This window comes from Lynx canadensis, chromosome B1 (assembly GCF_007474595.2).
Source record: "Lynx canadensis isolate LIC74 chromosome B1, mLynCan4.pri.v2, whole genome shotgun sequence".
In the NCBI taxonomy this organism is placed as follows: domain Eukaryota; kingdom Metazoa; phylum Chordata; class Mammalia; order Carnivora; family Felidae; genus Lynx; species Lynx canadensis.
The window spans coordinates 172522024-172536546 of NC_044306.2; the positions used below are offsets into that span (position 1 = coordinate 172522024).

Below are 14523 nucleotides of genomic sequence, written 5' to 3' on the forward strand. Positions count from 1 at the left end.
TTTCCTGCCAATATGTAAAACAAATTTTCCTCTTTTGAGGGCCAGTCTCCTCAACTGGACTGCTCATCTCATCAGTCTCACCTCTGTGCCTTTGCCCACACAATCCTCCCATGTGAATTAACCTCCACATTCTCCATCTACTCAAATCTCATGTTTTTCCAAAGCCATGTCTTCCAGACCATTCTTGCTTACCCTCAAACCCCCTTTCTTGGAACTCTTATAACTTACCACCCATGTAACCCCAGTCATCACTCAATTCCCCTCTGAATTTTACCTCTTCCTGAATTTTACCTCTTGCCATGACTACTAGATTATATGTTCCTTTGGATAGAGACTTCCTTATATTTTTCTTATATCCTCCACAGCACCAGCTCAGAACCAATAAATGATTATTGACTAGTTGTTGCTTGCTTGAATATTTCAATGGCAACTTTCATTTAGTGAAGTACCTTAAACTAGTGATTTCTCTACCTTCATTTAGCTATAACCCAGGCTATTGATGGTACCTCATAGCATATCCCCAAATCAAACCACCTCAAAAACTAAATTTAATTTAATTCAATTTAATTTAAAAATAAATACTTATGCTTCATATACCACTTGTAGGAAGAGGACTCAAGCATTGGCAATAGGTGAAACAGACAAGCTAGAAATTCCAGCTCCAAATCCACATCATCTGGATTTGGGTTGGTTTCTTTTTTGATTTAGAACATTTTAAAGCTCTTATTTATACAACTGAGAGGATCTTTAAGTTTACTTATCAAACATAGGGTGATATTTCAACTACCCAAATATTTGAACTCAGTCATAGTCAATAACAAACATATGAATTCTCTAAGAGAATATCTGAATAACCAAAAACCAACTATTATAACTTGTAAAGTTTCAAAAATGATATGCATCTTTTTAGGATGGTGCGTGGCGGGGCGGGGGGACTGGATACCAGGGCAAGTCCCCGTTCCCCCATAATATGGTACCATACTTTACAACTATAGAAAAAGATAATTACTGTGTTTAGCCTAGAGTAAAGCTAAATACATTGGAGAGATTTCTTTTGACACTGAGGAACTATTTTTAAAGAAGCAAAAGTCTTACCTGTTGTAGAATACCAAAGAAATTTCTTGACACCAAAATGACTGACTCCGGAAGTTAATCTGTTCAGTGCAGGTAAGTAAAAGCAAAAGCTGCCCAAGCGCTGTTATAAATTCCTCTGGGATCAACTTTTCCTTCCTCCCCAAGGATATAGCTGATTCACACTGGAAGAACCAAAACTATAAGAGTTGAGCTGGTAGAGAATCCAACCCAAGATGGTTGGGTTTAGTGTGCGTGGTGACTGAGGTGGCAGGAACAATCCTAATGTGACAATAGAGATTAGCAAGTTCCTGTGCATAAGTCAATTTCCTGTAGCTGGCTCCTCTGAAGAGGGGATTTCATTTGTGTGGGTTTATGAGCGTGTGTGTGTGTGTACGCGTGTGCGCGTGCGCGCACATGCATTTTTCTCCATGACAATATGAAAACTTTCCCAGATAAGAGGCTTTTCCATTTCCCACCAACACAACACCTACGTAAAACTGAGGAAAGGAAGAGTGAAAAACCAAGATGATTCCTTAAGGAAATGAAATAAAGCAGAAGAAAGGAGAAAAAAAATGTCCACTCCTCTAACCGGTCTTAGTTAATTTAAGCTTAGGAAAAAAGTACCTTAGAACATAAACGTCAACTTGGTGAACATACTAACTGTGGAGGGAAAACAGTAGGTGGATGGTTTGCTTTGATTTATTAATAACTATCAAATAATAATTTAGAAAGAACTGACTCAGCCATATCGAAAGCTCAAGCAGCCCCACAATGAATTTATCCTTTTTTGGACCAGCACCTGTGTTATGAGGTAGGTGACTGAGTTGTTTTCAGACTCCTCACAGTTTCATTATCTGCCTCCAAACACAAATTTACTTGTTTTGTCCTTCTGTGCAATCCAGGTGTAGAGACCATCTGCATTTAGATTATGGTGAAGTTGCCTAGACCAACAAATTTAACTTTCATGATGTGCTCACGATCCCCCATGCCTCAAATCTCTGGATAGTCATAAATGCTACTGCCCAGGGTGAAATATTGGTCAGAATATCTACATGCTATAAAGATAAAGTCAACTCCATTCAAGTCAACAAATAGCTATGGAGCCCCGCTATGTGTAAGATTCAGTGTCGGGTGCTGGAGTAGGGTGGGAACACAAAGATGAACAAGTTGGAATCTCTCACTCACAATGGTCAAAATCAAATAAAGGAGGACACAGACATAAAAGAGATGCTCCAAATGAGGATTTATTTGTAGATCTCACTTGAAAAAATCCTGGCACACAGGGGTCAGGGAAGAGGAAAGTGTGTGGAACCATTTGGGCAGTAAAATAGCCACTGAGCATCGATATGGATTCTCTCATAATATTCCAGGGAGCCTCACTGGCTTCCAGGAGGCCCCACAGAACAGTAGTATTATTTGAGGGTCATCCTCATCATTGTAGACTCAGAATCCTGTTATGCACCTGACACTGTACAAAGACCAAGAAGAAAAGCACAACGACCAAGACAGATATATTTTCTGTCCTCACAGCACCTATGTCTTAATTGAGGGGTGGAGGATGAGGGACAAAAACATTCAAATATATGCAACAGTTACAAATTGTAGTGATTATTACAAAGGAATCAGGGAAGAAGGTGAGCTGGAGAGCGTGACAATGTCTGTGTCCTAGAGGTGGCCAAGGAGGGCCTCTGTAAGAAGCTAACATTTAAGCTGAGACCTACAGCCGTGATTCTCCGTCCTGGCTAAAAATTAGAATCATCTGAGAAGCTTTTAAAAAATACCAGTACCTAGGCTCCACCCCTGGAGATTTCAGTTTAATTTGTCTCATTTGGAGCCTGGGTATTAATAAGACACACACACACACACACACACACACACACACACAAACACACACACACCCTCAATCATTCTAATGTGCCGCTACTGCTCTAATGATGAGAAAGAGGGGTGTGGAGAGAAAAGGAGGAAGGACATTCCGAGCAGAGATAATTTATATGTGCAAAGTCCCTGATGAAGGAAAGAGTTTGCTGTGTTCAAGGGAGTGGAAGAGGATTAATATGTCTAGTGTTCAGCAGTGGCAGGAATAAACAGTGCAAGATGGGCATTCTCAGAGAGGGACACACCATCACTAAGCCCATAAGAGACCCTTACATGAACGCAAGTGTCCATTTATTAATGTGCACTAAGAACTCAATCTGCCGGGTGAGATCCTTGAGCTCTCTGATGAGTATATTATCTCCTTCTAGAAAATTCTCCGTGGAAAGCCAGATCACCGCCATGATATTATTAGATAAGTAGAACATATAACTTGTGGATACCTTAGTTATTTACCTCTGGTTTTGTTCATCGAAAGATTTAGGGCAGCTTGTAAGGATACATATACCTTAGCAAGATAAAACCAATTGAAAACAAGAAATGAAAAGATGAGGCCAAGAGAAATGAAGACAAAGATTCTAAAACCAGAGGTGAGGTTGATACAGAAAAGATATGCCATGTGGTGCTAAGCTTTTAAGCAACCATATGAAATAACAAATTCTTCCACATAAAAAATTGAGTGCCCCTCAATAAAAATGACTATTTCTGAGACTAAAGAGAAATGCAGCCCCTGAATTCTCATAGAGAGGACATAATGGCTGAAATGAAACACCGTCTTTACGCTAAACACAGCCAGTGACAAGTTTTGCAAGGTGGTTCCTTACATTGCTTCTCAGTGCAGGCTGATTTCATCTCCTGAAACACTTGACTAAAAGCAATCCCAGGGTGCAAGTAGGGGAGGGTGTGCCGGAAGGGGGTGGTTAATACAGGGTGCGCTATCCCCGGGCACTGCTATGAGGTGCCAAATTAGTGCAGAGATGAAGATCAATTTCAGATTTCCTTCAGAAAATTGGGGATAGAAGAGTTTTCTCATCCAAGGTTCTAAAAGAATCGGGGCAGCAGTGACTTCAAAATTGGTCATACTTGCAGCAAGAGACCTAGGGGTTTTCTGTGTCCCAATTTCCTTTGAGAAAGTGGAGGAGTCGGGCAGGGACAGTGGCCTGCATGGACAACCCCCCTCCACCTGCAGGAGAAGGTGAGGCAAGACTCTGCCTTTGAGACACAAAGCAAGAGGTGCCATAAGCATGAGGCCTCAGGCCTTGTGCATTTTTCCACAAAAGGGCACGCATACTCCCAGGGTCAGGCCACGTGGGGTGTGTCTGAGGGTCCAAGCACTCCCGTCGCATCCTGGACGGTGCTGGGAAGGGCATTGCTGGGTCTGGCTGCAAGACTGCCCTTTCCCGCTTGGCTCCCTGGCTGACCCCTCTTCTTCTGATGGACTGGCTCACTCTGTGTGTGTAATTTGTCGTTTCCGGGGTTCTCATATAGGCGTTGTGCTTCCTCCTATTCTTGACGTGAGAAACAGTTTCTCCTCATGTCTCTCCCACACCTCTAATCTTCACATAGAGTTTAATCCCAGACGGTATTTTCATGGTAAGGGTGGGAGGGGGTTGGGGAGAGCTATCTAACTTTCTTCCTTTCCTGGAAATCTCTCTTTTTGGTTCTGTCCCAATCTCTCTTTTTCTCTCTTTCTCCCCCTCATTCTGTTAATAGACAGGGATACTGTTGGGGGTGGAAGCAAATGACTTAAAATACACATATATACCACACATCCACAGACACACACACATCCAAACGTCTCAGGGCGTCAGTTCTGATGCCTTGGGCCCAAGGTGGGGGATATCCTGGGGAATTCAGCTATGGGTATGGGCCTCCTAGCAGGGAACAGACCCTATTATAAGCCATATTCCAGGAACCCACCTCCCATGAGCTCCCATACCACCCATGTTGACATTGCCAGAGCCCTCACCAACAGTCTTATAAAGTCTAGTACTGAGGCCCTTGAGCCCTATGGCCTGGCCTTGCGCACTGGTGTATCTTAGGCACTGAAAAGTCATGCGAGAACCATTTGCTGAACGATAGACTGATTCTCTCATCTAATCCTCACGATGACTCTATGTGGTAAACATTTTAAAATATGTTTTACAGACAAGGAGACTTCAGCTGGCTAAATGAAACTCTATGGCCTATGAAAAGGTGATGAAAGTTTTACCCCATCCAGCTGTCCTGGCTCTTTATGCCACCGTGTCCCAATAGAGAGAGCTGGGCCGCTGAGGGAAGGGAGATTCAGCCAGAGCCCCCAGGCCACAGGTCCATTTTTCCTCTCTTGGGTACCCCTCCTCTGAGATTCCCAGGCAAACACAATCCGCTTAAGGTCAAGACTTGCTTTCTCAAAACACTTTCATTTGAAATGCCCTCTGATATGGCAGAAGAACAGTTTATTTTCTCTTTAACAGTCTCCTAAGAACAAGGGCCTCTTTTATTGAGGATTTTTAAATAATAAGACAAATGTCTGTATACCCTGAACTCAGGCATAAGTGGTATTCTTGCCCATTGCAAACACGTTTTGCCATTTATTCCCAAGAGGACTCTTAATGACAATGGTAATCGTAATGTATAGTAAAATCTTGGAGACCTTGCGATATCAATCATTTACTAAATTATTTCTGCCCTTGGTTAGTAAGATGCCTCTCCTTCTTCTTACTATTAGCTTATTAACTGAAATGATTTAGATTTAGTGGGTAGCTTTTAATGTTTACACAGACCCTCATCTGTGATATGCCACCTAATAAGATAAAATATTTCAGTGGGTTCTGAAGATGGATATAGGTACTAAAACCTTGTCTGAATGCTTTGAAACCGAGGGCATTGGTCATACTGTAATTATTTTTACCCAGCTCCCCACTGCATGATAACTGTATTAAACCAAGACACGTATCCTTCTGATTGAGAGATTTCATGATGAGGATTGCAAAATGTTAGCCCTTCATAAAATAAAGAGGTTAATTCTGATGTATAATACATCAGTGTAAAATACATTCATAGAAAATACCCTTTAAAATTCTACATATTAAAATATCTTAGGAACGCCACAGGCTAGAAATCACATGAACAATTTCTTCCTTGCACATTTTAACTCGTTATAAACAACAGCCACCTTAACCAGATAAGAATATCGTTTCAAACATCTTCTAGCTTCTCTCTTATTGCCATAACCATAAAGACTATCATTTCCCCGCCGTTCTTCCCATCATCTATCTTCTCTTTAACTGTTTTAATGCAACATGCTGCTTTTTGTGTTAGTGAATATTAGGTTCTCCGGATTCTCAACTGCCATTTTTATCCTGGTCTGTTTGCCCTGTGTAACTGTGTTTATCTAGCAAACATTTACATCCTGATTCTTTTTATTGCAAAGCCATAATTCATAACAATGCAGGGTCTTGTTGCAGAAGATGATAGCACCCAAAGTAATCATTCAAGCTGTGGCTCTAAAGTTATGGTACTTTTTTTTTTTTTTTTAACTGTTGGAACAGAGCTAATGTAGTCAAATGACCATTATCCTGCAAAGCAGTCACTTGGTAGTTGATGCACTTTTCCGACATTGCAGGCATTAGTCAAAGCGCTTTTAGAAACATTTACAATATCCTCCTGACACGGTTTAACAAACTACAAAAGAAAACCAAAATCACTACCCTCTGTTCACAACGTGTTTTTAACTCCAAATATAATCTGGCTTGGTCACCCACCTTTATCCACTGGCTGAAGCTCCAAAGGGCTGTCTCCCAAAATCAAATCCACCTGAAAAGGACAAAGATTTGCTATCATTGAAGAAACTTAAAAGAATGTGCCTCGGGTTCAGAGCAAATCCATAAGAGGAGCTTGAGACATGATGTAAGAGCAGTGTCTTTGGGTCAAGTGCATAAACTCCCATGGGACCCCTGCAAAGGGCGCAACATTCACTCTGATGCAGAAATTCTGGTTTGTTTAAAAAAGAGGAAGAAGGCCATCACTGCTTCTTCTCACATTCATATTTTACTCGTTGCCTTGATAGGGATCTTCAGTTTGGGCACAAACATCACAGGGTAACTGCAACTCAGCACACCTGCTCGGAGCGGGGGTTGCAAACGTTTCAGTTATAAAGCAGAGACCAGTGAGTGCTAACTTGCCATCTCTTCAAAATAACAGATCTCCTGCACAGTTCTGGAGGGAACAGGTTGAAGTCTGTACCCAAAGGTAATCTGACATTTTGAAGAAAGTATAAATTTGAATTAAGACAAAGCAAGATTCAAATTCCATCTCCATTTAATTGCAAGGATACGGCCCCAGTTGTCCCATCTGGAAAATAGGTGTAATAAGAACTATCTTGGAAGGATTTTTGTAAAAAAGCTGTAAAGTCCTTGAAATGTAGGAGACACAAGTTAACATGGTGGCTATTATTATTTTTTTTAACGTTTATTTATTTTTGAGACAGAGAGAGACAGAGCATGAACGGGGGAGGGTCAGAGAGAGGGAGACACAGAATCGGAAGCAGGCTCCAGGCTCTGAGCCATCAGCCCAGAGCCCGTCGCGGGGCTTGAACTCACAGAGTGCGAGATCATGACCTGAGCTGAAGTGGGACGCTTAACTGACTGAGCCACACAGGCGCCTCAACATGGTGGCTATTATTAGCCACTCTTGTTTTGGACTTTTGCCTTCTGGAATTTTTTCCTCCATCTCTATCCCCTCTTTGAATGACAAGTGTTAATTTTCATAATTTGAGAAGCTTTGCCAGTGCCCAAATTATGGTTGAATAAAGTCATACAAGCTTACACATCATGGATAGGATTCCAATATCATGTTTATTGTCTCAACAGTTTAAAAGGATCTAGAATTTTTTTAAAGTAATCTCTGCTCCCAACTTGGGGCTCCCAAGATCGAGTCACATGCTCTACCAGCTGAGCCAATCAGGTGCCCCAAGGATGTAGAAATTTTAAAATCAAGTTGTTAATGGTACTTTATTTTTTATGTGTAATCAAAACAATCACAGAATCTTCAGACATGCCTTCTGAGGTCATCTGTTCATCCACTACACTGTTCACTCACCTAAGATAAGTGAAATTTTTCCTTTCTTGTCTCATTCAACAAATATTTATTGAACACTAGCTATAATATTCATTAAGCACTGTGCTAGGCCCTCAGAAGACAGCAGGGAACAATAACAACCACAAAAATAGCCTGGTCTCATGAGTTTGCATCTACTGGAGAGACATGCAATGAACATAATTTAGTAATATAGTATGTTACAGTGTGCTAATTACTAAGAAGAAAAAGCAGAAAAGAGGGATAGAAAGCTTGGGCGAGATGCATATTCAAATAGGAAGGTTAAGAAAGACCTCAGCCAGAAGAAGAGGGAGGTAAAGTCTGTTTTTTAAAACATCCAATAGTGATTTTAATGTTTAATGGTCCTTAACATCAGCATACGTCCTCAGGTTTAATGAGACTTTGCCTTCTGCTCACCGTTGGAAGACTTGCTTCCTCGTGTGCCCACTTTGGCAAGGGGGATCTGACTGCCCAGCTCTGGGAGACAGCCCTCCCAGACTGGAAGGGGGGACTTGTGGGTACTCTCCTCTCAGCTCCAACCCTCCATTTTGCTTACTTCTCCTCCTTTCTGCCCTGAGTCTCTCCTCTGAATCCTTGTAAGTCAATTTGTGATGGACTGATGACATCTAGAGAGAAATATGACCAAAGCCAAACACTAGTAGAAAAATCCAAGGTGGTAGGAGCTTTTTAAGACAGTGTCACAAAGCTGCCTTGTCCTTCAGCTTGCTATTCTCTGCTCCCATGATCTTTTTAACCAACTCATAATAATAATAATGATGGTCACACTGACCTACCATTTATTGAGCATTTAACATGTGCCAGTTAAGCACTTTATACACATTTTTTTTTTTTTACTTAATCATCCCAACAAGTATGAGGTAGGTACCATCGTTATCCCCATTTGCAGAGGAGGAAACCAAGGCACAGAAAGCTTACGTATCTGGTTCAAGATTGCTCAGGCAATAAATGGCATGGCCTGATTCTATAAACCATTTTTGCAATGGTAGCCAGTTGAATTTTGCCAATATCTTTAGTACCCTTATCTACAGTATACAGCTATATCATTTAAATGTTGGTTATTAGGAAGGTCTCCCATTCCAGGCGGATATCCCAATCTCCCAGCCTATTTGCCTAAATTTCACATGGCTTACTGAAGAAGACGGATTTTCTTTTTTTTTTTAATTTGTTTTTAATGTTTATTTTTGACAGAGAGAGAGAGAGAGACAGAGCGTGAGTGGGGGAGGGGCAGAGAGACAGGGAGACACAGCATCCGAAGCAGGCTCCAGGGTCTGAGCCTGACGCGGGGCTAGAACTTACAGACCACGAGATCATGACCTGAGCTGAAGTCGGACACTCAACCGACTGAGCCACCCAGGCGCCCCAAGAAGACTGATTTTCAAAAGTCATCATTATTCTCATCCCCCCCCCACAAAAATATCTGAAATATTTTCCTTCACCCTCTCCCTGTGCCTTGTGCTCTTAAAGAATGGTTGTTTCCTTTGTCTTTTTTTTCTAAGATGCCTCTCATTTCCTCTTAGTGTATAGGCATGAATGTTAGACATAGTCATTTTTAGATGCTATTTTTATTAGCTATTACCACTATACAAGTAGGCCAGAGGAATTTCAGCCACTATTGAATAATGGTACTGACAATGTGAAGGACAAGTGTAAAAATGGCTCCATATGCACTACTGAATACAGTTCTGGAAGCTGTTAACAGACATATACTCATTTATAGAAGAGGCACATTACTATCTTCTGAAAATTACACAAAACTAGAATTGATAGGGCTTATCAGTTCATAATTTGATCAGGTGGCTCTCTTAAATGAATAAAATGCATCGTACAGGAACAAATAACAAACACAAGGAATTCAGGGCATGTTATGGGTTGAAAATAAAATGACCAGTGGTATTTTAATTACACAGAGCAGTTTAAAATTTTGTTTGCACAAACGCCCAGTTTGTGTGTAGATTTGGCTTTAGATGAATGTAATTTCATGTTTTCTGTTTTCCTTTTTGTTTTAAGATTCTATGCACACATTAGGGCGCGTAGGTGGTTCAGTCGGTGAGCCTCCAACTCTTGACTTCGGCTTGGGTCATGATCCCAAGACCATGGGATCAAGCCCCACTTCCAGCTCTGCACTGAGCATGGAGCCTGCTTAGGATTCTCTCTCTCCCCCTCTCCCCTGCTTATGCTCTCTCTCTAAAATAAAAATTAAAAAAAAAAAAAAAAGATTCCATTCACACAACCATTAAAAATGGTTGAAAAAAATCAGCTGGGGACCTCCTTAACCTCACCAGAAAGTAGCATATTCCTTAAACTGGTGTATATTTCAACAAAAAAATGTTACATTTGATCTGTTAGCAAATCTGGAATAATTTGGCCAGAGCTTTGGGAAGCCAGATTCAGACTAACATATTCCATCTTCCTTACCAATTAACTTCTTGTCTTAGAAATATCCACTGCTCAAATGATAAATGTTGAGTCAACTAAGCAAAATTGTGAATTCCATTCACTTTACTACTGATGCAACATTCATGGACAGAACAAGCTCGAAACATCTGTGTGAATGTTTGTACTTATTTATAAAGTGCAATTTGGTCCGTAGATTAAAAAAAAAAAAAACATCATGTCATCCAGCTGAGACTTGACACCAGTTGGCCTTGCTTATCAGGAAAAATAGTTATGGGCACAACGAAAGAGACAGGTGTGGGCACTAGAAGCATCAAGTTTCTTCTGGGAGGTCCTGAGGTCATTTCTTGGCTACTAGCGGCTCCATCTGAAGAAGCAGGCCATTTCAGGTCACTGTAAATCAAAAAATATTTAATGATACGGGAAAGTGCTCACAATATACTGTTAAGTGAAGAAAGTACAATACAAAACTTGAATTTGAATTCAACTATTATAGACGCACCTACAAGTGTTAATAGAGGTAACCTCCGGGTGACAGGACACAAGTGATTTTTACGTTTTCCTCTTTCCTTTTCTGTATATCCCAAATTTTCTATATTTATGGATAGTATTTATATAAACCAGATAGAAAACTACTGCTGTTGTTTTTATCTGCATTGAGCAAGTCTACCTAAGTTTTCTTCATAAAACCTTGTCACTGCTTCGACTGCAATGTGTTTTGCATAATAACCAGTGATTTTATAGCAGTTGATTCTCAGAGGACAATTACGGAACCACAGTTGAACCTTGCAAAGTCATCTTCCTCATCACTCTGACTCTATAGTCTTAGACGATTCCAACCAGATGCAAATTCCACTTCCTTGTAGTCTTCCAAAAACAAGGGATTCCAGAGGTTTTTGCACTTACGCTCTTAGATGTTCTGTCTTAAATTTCCTTTAAAATGGAAACCGTGGCTGGGAAAGATATCCTAAGCTATCAAGTAGCTTTATCTTCTCACGGGAAAGATAAAGGCATACTCAGAAATAAAAGAGCGAGGTTTCCGGGAAACTTATGCAGTGTCTGAGCTCAAAAAGAAAGAGGTAGTGGGAAATGCTTGATGCTTTATTAGAGGAAAACATGTTTGTGACAAGTGCAGTCAACGATTGCAAAAGTTGGTTTCAAGTTAAACCTGCTGCTTTCTTCCTATTATTAGTATTATTACCTAAATTATTATTGCTGTGCAGTGTTTTAATCATTTAGGAGAAAAGGGAGTAATTTTGTAAATTCTCCTTAATGAGCACTTTCTGTTTAAATGATACTGAAAATTATACATAAAATTTCAAGATTAATCATAAACACCTATTCTTTTTACTTTTTTAACCACAAAAACCTTTTAAAAAGCAAAATTTCTATTAAAACATTTTCATAGTAAAAATTTTGAGTTTTCATGTGTTTACCAAAAACAAAATGGTTTACACTAAAATGTTAACATAATTTCTTTCCTCTGGATGATTGGATTATAAAGGATTTTCTTTTCTCCTTTTTTACTTTCCTGTCTACATATTTTTTAAATTTTATCATAGGAGTACTTATTGATTTTATTGTAAGAAGAATCAAATATTATTATAAAAGTAAAAAAATGGTTTTTATAATTTTGAGCAAACCTATCTCGATGGTATTTATTTTTTTCCCCATGGTGTTTATTATTCAAAATATAAAATAAGATTGTTTTTGTTCTCTGTAATTCCTTTCTTTTAAATTAATCTTCTAAATATAAAATAATGAGGCTGTTTTTAATGCTTTGGAAGGAAAACATTAAGTTACAAACTTTTCTTTTAACTTTGAATTTTTATCTTTCAGATTAATTTACAATTTACAAAATACTTGTGTGTATATTATCATTTTTGATCCTCAAAAGATCACTGTAAAATAGCAAAAACCAGTATTATTATTATTCTCACAACCTCATTTTATATGTAACTGAAGCTCAGAAAGGTTAAGCAACTTACATAAAGCCACACAGCCAGTGAGTGAGAGAACTCTCTAGATCAATTAACTTCTACAGCATTTTCCCCTTCAGATAACAAATTACATTTCAAACTGATTCATTAACACAGTAAAAGGTATACATAGAAGAGAGACATGTAAAAAATCAAGAAAATCTGTTATTTTAAAGGGATCATAGATTTATTAATATAAAAAGATACAAAACTAAAGTATCTGTACAATTAAATCCTAATTTTATATGAAAAAATATATTCATGTCTAAAAGGATCGAAAATAATTACATCAAATAATAGTGATTGTCTCTGGTCAAATTGAAGATAATTTTTTCACTTATTTAATAATTATTTCATTTTGGGTACTCTGCAAATTTTTAACAATCAGAGTTAATTCTATAATCAGAAAGATAAACATTACAAGCTGTTGTTAATAAAGTAATATAAACATACACTTTATTCTCATTAGTGATTGTCTAATGGAATTGGTTTCACTTCCATTTTTGCTTTGCAGCAAATTTTTTATTAAAAAGAAAAGGCAGATGTGGTTTCAATGTAAAAAAAAAAAGTGATGGGAAATCACAGCACTGTATTCTGAGGGCTTGGCTCTCTATTCTAACCCATTTAGCAATACAGGGCAAGTTTCGAGAATGTTACCTGAAAAACTATTTCTGTGGTTTTCCTTGTCTCTACAACAAGTCCCAGTGTTAACTGTTAGCTTGGATGCCTACCTGCCCAACAGCTATTTCCTCTTCCTTGCTAAAAGAACCTCTATTTGGGGATGGGCAAAGTGTCCCAAATCAAGGGATGAACCATGACGTCCAGTCAAAGACAGTGAAAGAAAATCTTTTAGTTCCTGGCTTCCCAGCTTCCCTTGCAGCTCTGGGTAGCCATGTGACCCAGTTCTACCCAATAAAATATTTGGGAAAGTCTTCTTGAGTGCTCCTGGGAAAGATGTTCCTTTCCAGTTAGATCATAGAGACGTGGTCAGAAAGCACATGCCTTCCTTTCATGTTTGGGTGTTGTCACAGGAGAATACTCTCTTCCGAGAGCTACAGCAGCCATCTTAGGACAAGTAGGAAAGCCAAGAAAACTACAGAGACACAGAACCAGAACATTGTTGACCCACTCACCACCTCTTAACTTTTATTATGTGAGAAAATTATCTGCCTGCATTACTTGCAACTGAATGTCCTGTAATGATGTAGTAACACGTAACAAAAATTTGAAGTTGAAGCTATCAACATCTTACAAAATGTAAAAGAAATTAGCAAATGCCCAGCCTAAATGGCCAACAGTGTAAAGTGTCATACAGAAATGGCTAGGTAGAAACAATATTATATGTCAAATAGGTGTCAATAAAGCTGGAAAATAAAAAGAAATGATTAGATTATTTTACTGGGATATTATACAGTTACTTTAAAATAATATTTAGGAAGACAGTGTGGCCACATAAGATTCTCATAGTCTAGGATTATGCAAAAATAAAAGAAAAAAGAAAAACAACTTGGGATTACAAACGCACAATGATTACAACAACGTTTTCAAAGACTGTGAGGAAATAAACCCAAACCATTAACAGGAATTGTCTTGGGGAGATAGGATGCCAATAAGCCATTTTTATCCATTCCTCTATTTTCTAAATATTGGACCTCATAGGTTACAATTTTTACATTAAAAAATATTAAATAACTCATATAGGCATGCAATATAAATCCTTGGAAGAATTAATATCAAATATAAGAATATGCTTGGCTCCCTACTGCCAGACTCAAACTTCCCAGCTTGACTTTCAAAGCCTTTCCAAACATGGCTCCTGCTTCCCCTGCTAGCCCTGTCTGCCACCACATGTCCAGTTCCAGCCACACTGAACACTCTCGTGTGCCTCTGTGCATGTTCTTGCCTCAGCCTGAAAAGCCTTTCCTTGTGTGCAAGATAAACATTGGTAGTTGTGCCAAGACTGCTGGTTATTCCCCCAAATCCCTTTCCTGAGTAATAGAAAATAATTTTCAACTGAACACACTGCAGTCCAGGATAAAGACTATATGTCCCAGCCTTCCTTTCAACTGAATATAGTCCTATGGCTTTGTTCTGGCTACTG

At 39.1% G+C, this 14523-nt stretch overlaps 1 protein-coding gene across 2 annotated transcripts in view; it reads right to left on the reverse strand.

Annotated features, from left to right (window-relative positions):
* RHOH (ras homolog family member H) overlaps window positions 1-6923 on the reverse strand; it is a 45493-nt gene extending 38570 nt beyond the window's left edge. The window contains exon 1 of one of the 2 annotated variants that reach the window (XM_030313998.1): window positions 6696-6923. The gene's annotated coding sequence lies outside the window, so the exon portion shown is untranslated. Of the gene's footprint in view, window positions 1-1095; window positions 1423-6695 lie in introns of those variants that run through there. The other variant, XM_030313997.1, reaches the window with a different exon arrangement.
* Between the last annotated feature and the right edge of the window lie 7600 nt (window positions 6924-14523).